Genomic DNA, 16,200 nt, shown 5'->3' on the forward strand with positions numbered 1-16,200 from the left:
ACATGAGGATACTGAGGCAGCCAGTGGTTAAATGATTTGCTTAGAAATTATCTGAGGCTGGATATGAATTCAGATCTTGCTGACTTCTCGGCAGCTAGGTGACATGGCGGATAGAGTGCCTGGCCTAGAGTAAGGAAGACCCATCTTTGTGAGTTCAAATCTGGCCTCAGACACTTACTAGATACATGACCCTCTTTGTCTCAGTTTCCTCGACTGTCAAGTGACCTAGAGAAGGAAATGGCAAACCCCTCCAGTGCCTCTGTCAAGAAAACCCCAAATGGGGTGATGAGGAGTTAGACACAACTGACCAACGTCTTGCTGATTCTAAGTCCAGTGTTCTGAGACCCCCTAGCTGCCTCTATACACTAAATATTCGTAAGCACTTTTTAGGGTAGGAAAAAAATGGAAATAAAGTGGATGCTTTTCATCTGGATGGATATCTGAAATTAAATGTGGTACATAAATTCAATAGAATACCATACTGCTATAAAAAAAAATGAAGCCAGAACAAAATATAGGTATGAACAGATACAGAGAAATGAAAACAGAGCCAGGAAAAAATACCCCCAACTCTGATGACGTAAATGGAAAGAACAGTAAGAGACGGTTGAACTCGGATTACTTTTAATGCCCAATCTTGCTCCTGAGAACACAGGATGATGACGACGCCTTCCTCTGAGCAGAGAGGCTGGCATCTGCAGGTATTATAGAAGGTGTGTGCCATCACACTTGATGGTTTCTGGGTGGGTTGGTTTTGCTCAACTGTTTTTCTTAGTTATAACGAAAGGTTTGACAATAACAATACCCGAACAAAGTGAGGATAGGGGCTAGACTTGTGATTTCATTGGTATAAGGAACTCCCAGGTGAAAAAAATACCTTTACTAATGCAGGTCAGCACCTCCTCTTCCACTAACATGCTTAGAGACCTATCTAGGCAGCTGAGAGTTTAAGTGACTCACCTGGAATCACATACCTGATAGGTATCAGAGACAGTACTTGAACCCAAGTCTTCCTGGCTCCAAGGCAAGCTCTCCATCCAGTAGCACCCTACCTAAATATGAATCATCCCAATATCACACCTCACAGGTGATCATCCGAATATTGCTTGAATCCAAACCCACAGAGGCAGCCCATTCATTCTGCTATAGGACAATTCTGTTAAGAAGTTTTTCCTAAATGTCAGCTCCCATCCCTTGTTCCAAGTTCTGTCCTCTAGGGCCAAGCAAGGAAAAAAAAAAACAGAATCTCCATCTTCCACAGGATATCCATTCCCTCCTTCCCTATCTGCTCTCCTCAAGGCTGGACATTGCTAGCTCTCTCATTAGGTCCTAATATTATTTTCAGTCATTTTTCCGTCATGTCTGACTCTTCATGACCCCATTTAGGGTTTTCTTGGTAAAGATACTGGAGTGGTTTGCCATTTCCTTCTCAAGTTCATTTTACAGATGAGGAAACTGAGGCAAACAGGGTGAAAGTAACCTGTTAGGGGTCACACAGCTAGTCAGTGTCTGAGGCTGGATTTGAACCCATGAAGGTGAGTCTTCCTGACTCCAGGTCCAGCTCTCCATCCATTGCACCACCCAGCTGCCCTTAGATGTTATAGAATATGGAATCAAGGCCCTTTACAGTCCTGGTTGCACTCCTTGGAATACTTTCCAGTTTTTTGATCTCCTTCTTAAACTGCAGCACCTAGAACTGAATGCAGTACTCCAAAGGAGGTCTAATCAGGGCAGTAGAACTGTTGTCTTTCTTGTTCTCAGAATGCAGCCCAAAATGGCAAGGTAATCAGGGTTAAGTGACTTGCCCAGGGTCACACAGCTAGTAAGTATCAAGCGTCTGTTTTGAGATCACATTTGAACTCAGGTCCTCCTGACTCCAGGGCCAGTGCTCTATCTACGGTGCCACCTAGCAGCCCCTCGTGCCATTAATTTTTTTGGTTGCCCCACCACATTAACCACTCAGATGGAGCTTACAGTATACTAAAAAAAACCCCTCAGGTCCTTTTTTCTGTTTTCAAGGCTAAACGTGCCCAGTCTCCTTCAACCAACACTAAGTAATGCTTGTTAAATTGACTAATCCTCATACAGCATTACCTTGCAATCTAATGAATCACTCTGGTTCTTCAATGAGCAAGATGAGGGCAAGAAAAGAGTTCTCAGCAAATAGCTAAGCTAAGAGAAATCGGAGAAGGGATGCATGGGGGTCATGGAGGGCAGCCCCTGAAATGGGCCCTGGTCTGAGCAACAGGACCCGGACGTCTCAAGGAGAAACCACACTTTAGCCTTGATGGCATGTACGCTACCCCGAAGCTCGCTGGATAATTGTGCCACAGCCTGCCTTGGACCGTCTGCAGAGAACTGGCCTCTAAACATCGGCGGCGGCTATGGGGGGAATGTTTTATGTGCACAATTACTTTTCCTCAAATTAAACTCTTGCCTCATCCAGAGATGTGGTATTTAAGGCTGTTCGATGGAGGCACGGCTCTATGGTCCCAGCTCGCTCAGGAAACCGTTCTTCTCTGACTTCATTAATCTAACTCTTGCTCATGTATCAAAGTGCACCCGTGATTTCTTGTAAAAATGATTAAGCTGCTAATTAGGCTGTTTATAACTTGTTTCCCTGGTCGCTAATGATAATTAACATGCAAATTAGCTCAGGGAGGGGAGGCACAGGGGTCCTCAGTTCATTACCAAGTTAATTACTGTTTGCATACTTAAACATCACAGTTATAAATGGTGGCATTTAATGTAACGGGCAAGATGATAATTATACTGACGACATTTGAAAAAGTCATTTCACTCTGTTATTTTTCTGAGTGATTAATGTTTCTGTGCCTGGTTGATAAACTTAGTTAGTTCAAGCCAATCTAAGTTCTGTATACAAAGTGGCAAATGGGTCCCCATCTAATATTAATCTCCTTCTCTATCCCCTCTTGGCTTCAAAGTTTCAGAGGAAAGAAAAAGAGAAAAGTTGGGAGGCTTACATGCAAACTCAGGCTAAGCTCAAATGTCACCTCTTACCTCTCCTGATTCGCCCAGCTCATAATGGCTTCCCTCTTATCTCCATCTGTGCCTGTGTATGTGTGTCTGTCTGTCTGTCTCTGTCTCTGTCTCTGTCTCTCTCTCTGTCTCTGTCTCTCTCTCTCTGTCTCTGTCTCTCTCTCTCTCTCTCTCTCTCTCTCTCTCTCTCTCTCTCTCTCTCTCTCTCACACACACACACACACACACACACACACACACACACCCCCAAAATACTACATATTTATTTAGAAGATGCTTTGTTTATTGTATATGACAGGCAGCCTTGGGGGGGGGGTGAATAGAGAACCAGCTTGGGAGCCCAGAAGACCGGAATTCAAATCCAATCTTTGATGCATACTGACTGTGTGTCTTTATGCCTACCATGAAACTGGGGAAAAGGTGCCAACCTGCATTGGAAGAGGGAATTTCTGGGTGGGATCTCCTTACAGCAGTGAAATCACAGGTCCTTTTTTTTTTTGTATGTATTACCTCCCCAAGTAGAATATAAGCTTCTCGAGGGCAGGAGCTGAATCATATTTGTATTTCCAGTGCCTGGAGCGCTGTAGAGAAGATGGCTCATCTCTGGCAGGGTTTGAGCTTCTAAATTTTATTTTGGTTGTAGCAGTAGTGGTGGTGGGCGGTGGTGGTGGTTTTCTAGCAGTAGGGATTAGTTGACAATAAGCCACTACCTTGCTTGGTCTCCCGGTGACCAAGAGGGATAGATGTGCCCATATGTATGATTCATAGTGAGGTAGCACTGTGGACACAGCCTTGGAATTAGAGTCAGGACAATCCTGAGTTCAAATCTAGCCTAAGGTACTCATTAGCTGTGTGACCCTAGGCAAATCACTCAATTCCTCTGTTCCTCAGTTTCCTCATCTGTTACTTTTCAGTTGTGTCTGACTCTTCATGACCTCCTTTGGGGTTTTTGTAGCAAAGATCTTGGAGTGGTTTGCCATTTCCTCCTCCAGCTCATTTTACAGATGAGGAAACCGAAGCAAATGAGGTTAAATGACTTGCCCAGAGTCACACAGCTAGTAAGTGTCTGAGGCCGAATTTGAACTCAGATCTTCCTGACTCCAGGTCTGGCACTCTATTCACTGTGACACCTAACTGCCCTTTATCTGTAAAATGGGGCTAATAAATAGTGCTCTCCCGGGCTTGTTGCAAAGCTAAAATGAGATAACATCTATAAAGCATTTTGTAAACTTTAAGGCATTATGTGAATCAGCCCTTTTTTTCGGATAAACTTCTGTCTACATAGCAGTATACCTCCTTCATCTTGTGTTTGTGAAGCTGATTTTTTGAATTCAACCGACTTTATATTTATCTCTTTTAAATTTCACCCTGTTAGATTTCTTCTGACTTCAAACCCAGTGCCCTTTCCACTATAACAAACTGTGTTCCCAAGCCATGGAACAGCTTGCATTGGTCCAAATTAGCACAACCTGGAAGAGAACTCACAATTTTAACATAATCATAACCATAATGACCAACATTTATATAGCATTTACTATTTGCCAGGCTATATGCTAAATGATTTATAATTAGGATGTCATTTGATGCTCATGACAACCTTGGGAGGCCGGTGTCATTATCATCGCCATTTTGCATTTAAGGAAACTGAGGTAGACAGCAGTTAAGTGACTTGTCCAGAGTCACACAGCTAGTAAGTGTCTGAGGCTGAATTTGAACTCAGGTCTTCCCGACTCCAGGTCCAATGCTCTATCCACTATACCACCTATCTGCCTTTAGGCTAGGTAGAAAATTTTAGAAAATATGCAAAAAATGCTTTGGGAAGTCCAAAGTAATAACAGAATGAAAAATATTAGTTCTTTTAGTTTTGACATCAATGTCTAAGCAACTGAGAGAAAGCACCTTTATCTCTTTGGGGTCACAGATCATGGTATGGTAGAGAGGTCCCTGGATGTGGAGTTCAAACACCAGCTGTGCTAGTTAACAGAGGTACTGTGACATAGTATAATGGACATAGCATTCATTGGCTTTGTGGGTTCAGATTGAGTCTTAGGTACCTAAGAACCATGTGACCCTAGCAGGTCTCTTAATCTCTCTCAGTCTCAGTTTCCTCATCTGTAAAATGGGAATACATATAATTATATATTATTATATACATTGTTTTATATTTATATATAAATAACAAGCCTCATAATGTTGTTTCAAGGATAAATATATGTGGCCCTTGGCTCACCACAAAGCAATCAATGAATGGGAACTTTCTCATTTTTCAGCTGTGTGACTTTAGGCAAGATGCTTCCCAACTCTGGACTTCATTTTCTTCCTACATCAAATGGACAAGTTGAACTAGGTCATCTCTAAGATCCATTCCAGCCCTTAAGCTATGATCCTATAATCTCCTAAACTTCCAGGTGTCTTTCCACCACCTATAAAGGCAGCAGATGAACCCCTCTCCAAAAGCATATAATTATTCCAACTGAGTCAGCAGAGCAGCCCCAGGGGAATTCAACTTTGTTTTCCCTCCTGAGCAAGAGGGCAATTTTCCTGTTGTGGAGATGATGCTGATTTTCCCCTCGGCCCTGCTCCTCCTTCAAAACAGTCTAATCCCTCTTTTATGGACCATAATACTCTCTAATCCCACTCATGAACCACAAGCAAAACTCTAATGTAATTGAGATGAAAAAGCCAGCCAGGGGAGGGAGGCTGTGGGCAGGTATGGACAATGGGAGGTGGGGAGGCATGAGATCTCCAGGTTCCTCCTTTTATACTTTAGCCATCCATTATTGAACATTTGTGGGGAAAGGGAAGCCTCGTGCTCACAGAGAAGAGAAGCCCAGTAAACAGGTGGGTTAGCAAAGGAGCAGGTGGGTGGGTGGTGGTGTGTGTGTGGGGGTGGGGGGTGTCTGTGGCCATTGCTGCCCCTACAGGTCAGGCTTTCAAGGACAGCAGCCTTGGCATGGGGGGGAGGGGAGCAGCCTGAAAATCCATTCTGAGCAAAAAGCTCCATGAAGAAGAAAAAAGGAAGAAAGAAAGAATGATTGAAAAAGAGCAGAGGCTTAAGAGCCTCGGCTTCCTTCCAAGAAGGAGATTCCCCTTCTCCTCTTCCATCCCAGTTATCTTCCTAATCATCGAACTTGCTATGAGAGGAGCTGGTGACAAAGGGTGAAATTTCATCTTCAGCTTCCTGGCAGATGTAATCAAGGAAGTGGGATGCTTCACCAGACCTCAGACCCCCTGAGTGTCGATCTGTGTCTCCGAGAAAACTACAGCCCAGAAATAAGGACAGCAATTGGGTCTTTGGAGTAGCAGCCTGGAGACACTGCCTGGAAACTGACCTGCAGACCGACATCTTAATTACGCTGGACCTTCACAGCCGAGGTAACTCAGCTTCCTACTATTCCATCATTCCACAAACACAGAGAGAGGAAAAGGAGAGGAGGATTATTAGTGTTCCACAGAGGTAACTGGTGGCCCAACCCAGCTCAGACAGAGTTCAGGGGGAGTTCCTGACAAATCCCGCTGGATTTATCCCTCTGGAGGCTGGATCCATCTCTCTGGAGGCTGGATCCCATCTAGAATCTCCCCTGGGAACATTAGAATCTGGCTTGTATCTAAGCCTGTACAGAAAATATGAAAAAGACCTCAGCTCCCCTGCAAACATTCAAGCTAAAATGAAAGGCAGACTTTATTTTACCCAGAAAAAAAAAACCCACAGAGCATCCAAGACTTGAACCCAAGCCTCCAAAAAGTCAAAATAAATCTTTCTTCCCTATTTAGTGAACCTCACCTCCACTAGTGACTTATAAAGGCCTCTAGACTTCTAGCATGACAATCTCAGGTGTGCCCAGAAAGCTGGCTTGATCTCTCAGGCCCATAGAAAGGCCCATGTGAATCAGGGTCACCTTACATTTCAGCAATTTTCATGTGATTCTTTGCATTTTCTCATGAAATTCAGAAACATAAGTCTCAATTATCAGTGCTTCTAAAGGTGCATGGCAACAGGGAACACATAAATAAGTGTTTTAATTAGGTCTAGAAATGAATTATATGATTTTTTTAAATTGATGTGCTGTCTTTATGTACATTAATATCAAACTGAACCTGAGGTCCCTGAGCACATGCTCACATATGCATGGCTGATGATGATAAAAAACAAAAACCAAGTAGGAGAGAAAGGGGGAGAGAGAGGGAGGGGAAGGCAGAGGAGAAGGAGAAGAAGAGAGAGAGGGCAGGAAGAAAGGAAAGAAGGAAGGGAGAGAGGGCAAGAAAGAGAAAGCAAAGGGGAAGGAAAGAGAGGGGGAGAGAGAGAGAGAGAGAGAGAGAGAGAGAGAGAGAGAGAGAGAGAGAGAGAGAGAGAGAGAGAGAAGGAAGGGGAAAGGAGGAGAAGAGAGAGAAAGAGGGGGCAAGGAGAGAGAGAAGAAATCGGACAGAAGATGAGTGGCAGAGACAAAGAGAGATCTCCTCACTCAGGCAGAGACAGAAAGAAATGGAGGGAGACAGAGACAGAGACGCACACAGAGACAGAGAGAAAAGGGAGAGAGACAGAGGGGAAAGGAATAAGATAGAGACAGAGATAGAGAAAAGGAGGGGGAGAGAGAGAGAAAGAGAAAGATGGAGTGAGAGAGCTTGCATAGAATATGGAAGGAGCACCAGATTGAGAGTCAAAAGATATGGCCAGATATGAATCTAGCAGTGGTCACTGACTACTTTTGTGACCTTGAGCAAGTCATTTCTCCTCTTTGGGCCTTAAGTTTTAGACAGTATTAGAAGCACTGATTGCCTCTCAGAAAGGTATTCGGGATTTTGTAGGCAAAGGTGCCAACTAAGAAGCCTGTCCTCTGTGTGATGCATGGTGAGCCTGAATGCTTGCAGGGGAGCTGAGGTCCCAGTTACTTCTTCTGTAGAGCCCTAGATACAAACCATACCCTGATGTATTCAGGGGAGACATGAGTGGGGACAGATGACAATTCAAAGGATGTAACCAAGTTATGCAAAAGCCTAATTCCACTTTCCACAAGGCTTTAAGGTTAATAATGCATCTTCCCCCTAACACCCCTAGGAGGGAAATAGCCTAAGTGAGTATTATGATCCCTTTTTACAGATGAAGAAACTGAAGAAAGGTTAATTGACTTGCTTGAGGTCAAGTGTAGTATACAGATTCGGAGCTAGAAGGATTCTCAGACACCATCTAATCCAACTCCCTCACTTTACAGGTGAGGAAACTGAGGCCCTGACAGGTCAATACACTTGTCCAAGGTCCAACAGAGGATCCAAAATTTAGTTCTGGAAGACATTTCAAAGGCTGTTTAGCCCAAGACCTTCATTTAACAGAGAGGGAAGCTGAGGCCCAGGGAGATCTTTAACTCACCCAGAATAAAACAGGTAGTGGAGCTGAGATTCAAACCCAGATCCTTTGACTCAAAATCAGGCACTTTCTGAGTCATGCCAAGGTGCTTCCTACTTCACCCTCAGGTCTCTCTGTCTCTTACAACTCCAGCACTCTCTCCACTATGCTACAGTGCTTTTCAGTAAAAATAAGAACTGTTAAGCATTTTGTTCAGCTCCTTTACAATGAGATTGGGAAAGACTTTCGGGAGGAGACAACACCTGAGTATACTTTGAAGGAATCTAGGGATTCTGAGAGGTAGGTGCGATAAGGGAGGCTATTCCGGGCAGGGGGGACAGCCTAGGAAAATACATGGAGGCAGGAGATGGACTGGGAGTTCAGGAAATAATGAGTAAGCCATATAGGCTGGGACACAAATAAAATACAAAGGAACCTCTTTTTGGGAACAGTTTCAGTTTTGTCTTTTTCTTTCCAATAGCCAGCACAGTGCCCAGCACACAGTAGGTGATTAATAAATGTTGATTGATTGATTGATTGATTGATTGAATGTGGAATAATGCTTAAAGAGGAGTAATGAGAAATAAGTCTGCAAAGTTTAGCTGGAGCCAGGATGAGAAGCTTTAAATACCAAGCCGAGAAGGTGGCCTTGTACCCTAGAGGCAGGAGGCAGGTTCTTGAGCTGTGGATGACACGGGTAGGCTTATGCTTCCAGAAGTTTGTGTTTGCTTCTCTGTTTGTTTCTTTTTGGTCAAATTTGTGGCAGATGCACTGGACCCCACTGGAGGTCTTCAAAAGTAGCTAAGTGGCACAGTGGGTAAAGTACCAGGCCTAAAATCAGGAAGACTCCTCTCCTCAAGTTCAAATCTGGCATCAGACACTTACAAGATGCATGACCCTGGACAAGTCACTTCATCCTGTCTGCCTCAGTTTCCTCATCTGTAAAATGAGCTAGAGTAGGAAATGGAGAACCTCTCCATTATCTCTGCCAAGAAAACCCCAAATGGGGTCACAGAGAATCAGACATGACTGAAAAACAACCCCTGAAGGTCTTTGAACAAAGGCTGGATTGGCCCTTGGCGGATATTGTAAAGGGGAATTTTGTTCAAATATGTTAGACCAAATGAATGCTGAGGTCTTTTCTAACTTAGAGATCTGTCCCTGAGATTCTTCCCACTATGTAATAGTGTTTCTTTCATAGCAATGGACCCAAGAATCTATGTCATGAGCTACAAGTTCCAAGTTCAAACTAGAAGTGGTCTCTGAAGATTCACAGCTCAGGAGTCCCACCTAGTGGGGGGGGGGGCCTGTGTCATTTGTGTCCTTCCTTATGGACCGTTGGTGCATTGGCTCTGCTCCTGGGCTGACCACCGTCTCTCCTGCCCATCCTTCATGCACCAGATCATCGCAACACCCTTACCCTCCATCTCAGGCTGCTCTATCCCCTTTGAAAGAAATGAGTGTTTTGGAAGTCAGTCAACAAGCCTTTTTTAAGCCAGGGGTCTTAACTTTTTTTAAACCATCACAGACCCTTTTGGCATTCTGTGGAAGCCGAAGGACCCATTCTCAAAATAATATTTTTAAATTCATAAAATACCACACATAAGATTTCAAAGAAAACCAAGTAGATTGAAACATGGTTATAAAAATATTTTTAAATTCATAAATTCACATTAATAACTCCTGTATTAAATATGTGTTATGTGCTAAGCACTGAAAAGATAAATAGAAAAGCAAGACTATTCCTAGTAGTTCCTACTCCCAAGGAGCGTATATGCTAATGGAGAAAACATGCTAATAACTATGGACTTGATATGTGATACGTGATATATGCTGTGTAAGTGGGATGTAATCTGAGAGAGGAGGCACTAACAGTGGGAGGGACCTCTTGGCAGAAAGCAGAATTTGAGCCAAGTCTTGAAGGAAGCCAGGAAATGGAGGTGACCACAGGGGACGGCCAAGACAAATACCTGGAGTCAGGAGATGGAGCATCAAGTGTGATGAGCAGCCCTGAGGCCATTGTGGTTGGATGGTTGAGTATATGGAGGAAAGTAAGGTATACGAAAACTGGGAAGGTAGGAGGGGGCAGGTTGGAAAGGGCTTCAGAAACCAAACAGATGACTTCCTATTCACTCCTGGAGATAATAGGGAGCCACTAGAACTCATCAGAAAAATCACTTTGGTAGCTGAGTGGAGGATGGATGGGAAAGAGGAGAGAGGCAGGGAAGGGGGAGCAGTTAAGAGGCTACTGGAAAGTTGAAGATGTAAGACAAAGAGGTTACCACTGGACAAATAGATGTATGAATGGTCTACATAGAAGTGAGAACTGAATCCATGGGACCGGATGAGATCACAAAGCAAAATAGTAAAAAGAGAGAAGAAAAACGGTCTTAGGATAGAGCCTTCAGGGCCAAAGGAGATCAACAAGTGATGGTAGGAGACCCAAAAGAGAGTGACATCACAGGAACCTAGAGAGAACAGGGTGCCCAAGAGAAGAGCATGACCAGTAGGGTCAAAGGTTGCAAAGGAGTCAAGAAGGATGAGGACCCAGAAAAGGCTGTGGGATGTGGCCATTAGGAGATCACTGGTAACTTTGGAGCTGCTTCAAGTAATTGATGAAGCTAGAAATCAGACTTCAGAAAGTCTCAAAAAGAGTAAGAGGAAAAACAGAGGTGTCTATTATGGCCTTCTCAAAGGATTTAGTCAAAAAGAGAAAGAGAGAAATAGGACAAAAGCTAGCAATGCTGATTGGATAGTAGTGTTCAAGGCAGCAGGAAAGAGGTGGGTTGGATTGGAGGGGGAGAAAATCAGAAGCAGTTAGAGCCTTCCTCATCTTGTACTCACGAGATAAGTGTGTGTAGATTGAATCTTGGTCAGTCGAGTTCCATCTTAAAAGACCTTCTCTGATGCCTCACCACAGCCTGGAGTGAGCCTGGGTTCCCAATGGCTTTGCCAGTAGAGGATGAGCTGGTGGGGTACGCCTGAAAAGATTTCAAGAGCGGACTAGTGACATCTGGGGCTTCTTTTTGAGGACTATGGGGTCCTCGATCTAGAGCAGAAGGGATTTCAGCGGTCATCTAATTCAACTCTTTCATTTTGCAAATGAAGAAACTGAGTCCTGGAGAGGAGAAGTTACTTCATAGGATCATAACTTTGGAGATAGAAGTCTTGTCTAGACCAATGCTCTCATTTAACATATGAGGAAACTGAAGCCTAGAAGGGTGAGCAACTTGATCAAGGTCATGTAGGTAATAGATAGCAGAAGGAAGACTTGACCTCGAGTTCTCTGATTCCGGGATTGGTTCTCTGTCCACTCTGGGAGGCTCCATGTGGGTCACGAGAGCAAATACTTGGCCAGGAAATGACCCACAAAATGAATATGTAGTATTCAGTCCATGACACCATGCTGCCTCACACATGGTAATCCTGGACTTTAATAAGTCTATTTTGAGATGCTGGTCACAGATTATACTGACCATCTACAGTGGTTATGTGGTCAAAAGACCTAAGTTAAATATTACCTGTGATGAGTACTATCTCTTTGGCCAAGTCACCTCCATAGTCCTCATTCTTCATCTATAGAATGAGGAAAAAGTGGCCTTTAGCACCCTTCCACTCTGAATCAATGAACCTATCACCTAGTCCAATTCCATTTTACAGATGAGGAAACTAAGGCAGACAGCGATTAAGTGATTTGTCAGAGTCACACAGCCAATAAGTCTCTGAGGCTGGATTTGAACTCAGGTCTTCCTAACTCCAGGCCTAGTATTCTATTCACTGTGCCAACCAGTCAATGAGAGGTAGGCTTCAAACATGGGTCCTCTGTCTGCCTGTTCTTTTCAATCCTTTCACCTGATGTGATGAAAGTTTCAAAGGACTTTGTGAGGACTTGTACACATTCTCAAAAAGCATCATATTTCCATGTCCTTCGGGCTTCTGTGACAGGGCCGCTTGGCAGACTCGTGGCAAGGGAGGGGTAATGCATCTGTGTCACACGCTTAGGATCCACTGAGACTGCCAGGCTCATTTGGCTGGCACCCTCGGGCCCTCCTGGCACTGCAGCCCCGGAGGCCAGGCATGCGATGTGTGATCAGCTCGGCTCTGCCTAATGTGATTTCTAATGTGGAATGGCCCTGCTCTGAGCTGAGCCCCCCTTTCCTGACAATATCATCTATGGTTGGCAGTGACAGCCCCTCTCAATTATAGCCTGGTGGCTAATTAGGGTAATTAAAATGAAAGTAATCAAAGCAAAGTAATGGGAAATCTCTTAATAAACTGTCACAAACTTCATCAATCGTACTGAGGCGCAGAGGGGAAGGGCGGAGGGAGAGAGACAACCCTAGTTGTGGCAACAGAGCTGAGAAAAAGGGTCAGGCTATATAACCCAAGAGTCTGAGGGCCAGAGAGAAGTCTGTGCTTCTGTCAGGGGTAGGCTCATCATTCATGCTGCTGGCATGCAAGCTCCTGAGGCCACGGTCCCATTACTAACAAGGTCATCCACATAGCTAGAAAGGGAAGGGGAAAGGGGAAGAGAATGAGCATTGATTAAACACCCACTATGTGCAGATACTGCGCTAAGCTCTTTACAATTATTATTTCATGGGGCAGCTAGGTGGCACAGTGCATACAGCATTGGCCCTAGATTTTTCAGGAGGACCTGAGTTCAAATATGTTCTCACATCAGATACTTGACACTTACTAGCTGTGTGACCCTGGGCAAGTCATTTAACCCAATTGCCTTGCCAAATATATATATATATATATATATTTCATTTGACTCTGACAAGAATCTTGAAATGTAATGTTTTAATGGTCCCCATTTTACAGTTGAAACTGAGGGAGACAGAGGTAAAATGACTTACCAAAGTCCATCAATCAATCAATAAACCTTGATTAAGCTCCTACTATGTGTCAGGCACCAAGCTAAGTTCTAGGGACCTGTGTTGTGGTTCAGTTGTTTCAGCTGTGTCTGACTCTCCATGGCCCCGTATGGGGTTTTCTTGGTAGAGATAATGGACTGGCTTGCCATTTCCTTTTCCAGCTCATTTTGCAGATGAGAAAACTGAGGCAAAGAGGGTTAAGTGACTTACCCAGGCTTACACAGCCAGTAAGTGTCTAGGGGCAGATTTGAACTTAAGAAGATGAGCCTTCCTGACTCCAAGCCAGCACTCTAAACCACTGCACCACTAATTTGTCCCAGAGGGCCTGTAGTCACAGAATCAGTAATTGTCTGAGACTGGACTTGAACTCAGGTCTTCCCGACTCCAAGTCTAGCACTCTGTCCACTGTGCCTCCTAGCTACCCAGAGGATGTCCAGGCTACTTAGAAGACCCTCCAGAGGGCCAGACAAATATTATACTCTCTTCCCCCATCCCCATTCCTCTTTAGAGCTAGACAGAAGCTCAGAAATTATCTCAGCTCTATTTTTTATTTTACAGAGATTCCCTCCATAAGGGAAAGGACTTGTCCAAGGTCACACAGGTAGTAAGTGGCCAAGGTGGGATTCAAACCCAGGTCCTCTGACTCCATAAGCAGGGCTCATTGCTCTTTACCTTGAAAGCATCCCCTGCCTTGGGAGGGAAAAAGGTGCAGATTATTCCTTAGGAGTAGCCCCACCCTAATACTGAGGCAAGGTGGGATTATGTCAGGAAGGGACTCAAAAATCACATTTCCCTATAGAATGTGAAAGTCTTTAAGGAATGTGGATTTTATCCTTGGGGTAACAGAGCCCCTGAAACTTCTTGAGCTGGAGAATAACGTGGTCACACTGGAACTAATTAAGGAGAATATTCTGGCAGCTGCGCGAAGGATGAATTAAAGAGACAAGAAGCATGGAGACTGATACTGTTGCTATAGTCCAGGTGGGAGGGGATGAGGACCCATGAGAAGGGGAGGGAGGGGAGAGAAAGGAATATTTATTTGATTTAGAATCAGATGTCATTGAAGCTTGGTTTGCCACTTGCCATGTGACCTTGATAAAGTTTCTTTACCTCACCCTGTATTTGTTTCTTAATCAATAAAATAAAAGATAACCTCCATGGTCCCTTCCATTTACAAATCTATGATGCTTGGTTTACGATGAAACCTGATGGTCAGAGCGATGACTAGGAATCTCGGTTCTTTGGGTTAAATTGTGCAAAACAATCCTACCCATAGCAATGAGAGGGAATAACCCAACCTCTTTCCCTTTTCTTCTGAAATCCAACAACCCATCACCATTACTTTCCTGCCATTTCTGCTAGGGGTAGTAAAAGACCGTGAGGCACAAGGGTAGAGCCCCTGGGAGGAGAAAGCCAGTCCCTGGGGAAAGATCCCAGCCACTCCACCCTAGTTACAGCTCTGTGGGTGACAGATGACATGGCCATGAGTCACACTTGAGCTTGTGCTCTGGGGACTGCCTTCTGAGCCTGTGAGGTGTTCTGGTCAGCCAGCAAATCATAATAGGACCCTCAATGGAGAGCTAAGAGGGTCCTCAGAGACAAACTAGTCTTACACTTTCATTTTATAGATGAGGAAGCTGTGACAATTTGTCCAAGGTCACACATCTAGTAAGTAGGAGAGCCATGATTCAGTCCAGTTCACTTGACTTCAGCTATTGCATTCTTACCAGTCCTAGGAGTTGTAGAAGATCATGAGTGCCATATAAGTCGAGTCAACAAGTATTTATTAAGCACCTACTATGTGCCAGGCACTGTACTAAGTGTGAGACATGCAAAGGAAGTCATCAACTATGGTCCCTACTCTCAAAGCAGCCAGATGGTTCAGCAGATTGAATATTGTGCTTAGATCAGGAAGACCTGAGTTCAAATCCTACCTCAGATACTTACTGACATATCCCTAGGCATGTCATTTTACTTCTGTCTGCCTCAATTTCCTCGGCTATAAAATGGGGGTCATGATACTACCGGGTTACTGTGAAGACCAAATGGTAGAATGGTTTTAAAGTTCCTGACTCATAGCAGGTACTTAATAAATTTTTGTTCCTTTCTTCTACTCATTTTTCAGTTGAGAAAATAGAGGCTGATGTAGGTGAGGTGGCTGCAAGGTCACACAGGCACCAAGTACCAAGGACAGGATTTTAGCCCAAGTTCTCTGACCCAGGAGTCAGGACACTCTCCACTGAACCACACTACCTCCACTGTTATATTTGAGCCCCAAGGTTAGAGCAAATATCTAGTCCTACCTCCTCTACCTGGGTCAATCAATCAGCAAACATTTATTGTTGTTGTTGTCCAGTCATTTTTCATTTGGGGTTTTCTTGGCAGAGATCCTAGACTGGTTTGCCATTTCCTTCTCCAGCCCATTTTATAGATGAAGAAACTGAGGCAAGTAGGGTTAAGTGACTTGCCCAGGGTCACACAGCTAGTAAGTCTCTGAGTCCAGATTTGAATTCAGGAAGATGACTCTAGGCCTGCTATTCTATCCACTGTGCTGCTCAGCTAAGCACTGAACGAACAGGTTAGTCAGACTGCATTTGGGCTGCTGTGTTTGTTTCAGTGAGTGGAGGACCACTAACAGAACCATCTCCGCATGGCATAGACTGTTTCTGGAGGCAGTGGTGTTTAAGCTACGATTTGATGGATGGATAACTGGATGGATAGATGAATGGATGGATGGATGGACGATCACTTTTCTGGCATGGTGTTGAAAAGATTCTTATCCAGTTATTGCTTGGACCAGATGATTTCTGAGATCTCTTCCAGCCCTGAAATTCTGTGGTTCTGGGATTGAGTGAACTCTGTAGTCCACATGACCCCTAGTAGAAAGAGATGGTTGAATCTGAAAATACACCATCAATGAGGCCAGTAGGATCTCATCCACAATCCCCTAAAATGGTAGAATAAGATGGGGCAGCTGCT

This window comes from Phascolarctos cinereus, unplaced genomic scaffold, assembly GCF_003287225.1.
Source record: "Phascolarctos cinereus isolate Bilbo 61053 unplaced genomic scaffold, phaCin_HiC Scaffold_726;HRSCAF=1367, whole genome shotgun sequence".
NCBI lineage: Eukaryota > Metazoa > Chordata > Mammalia > Diprotodontia > Phascolarctidae > Phascolarctos > Phascolarctos cinereus.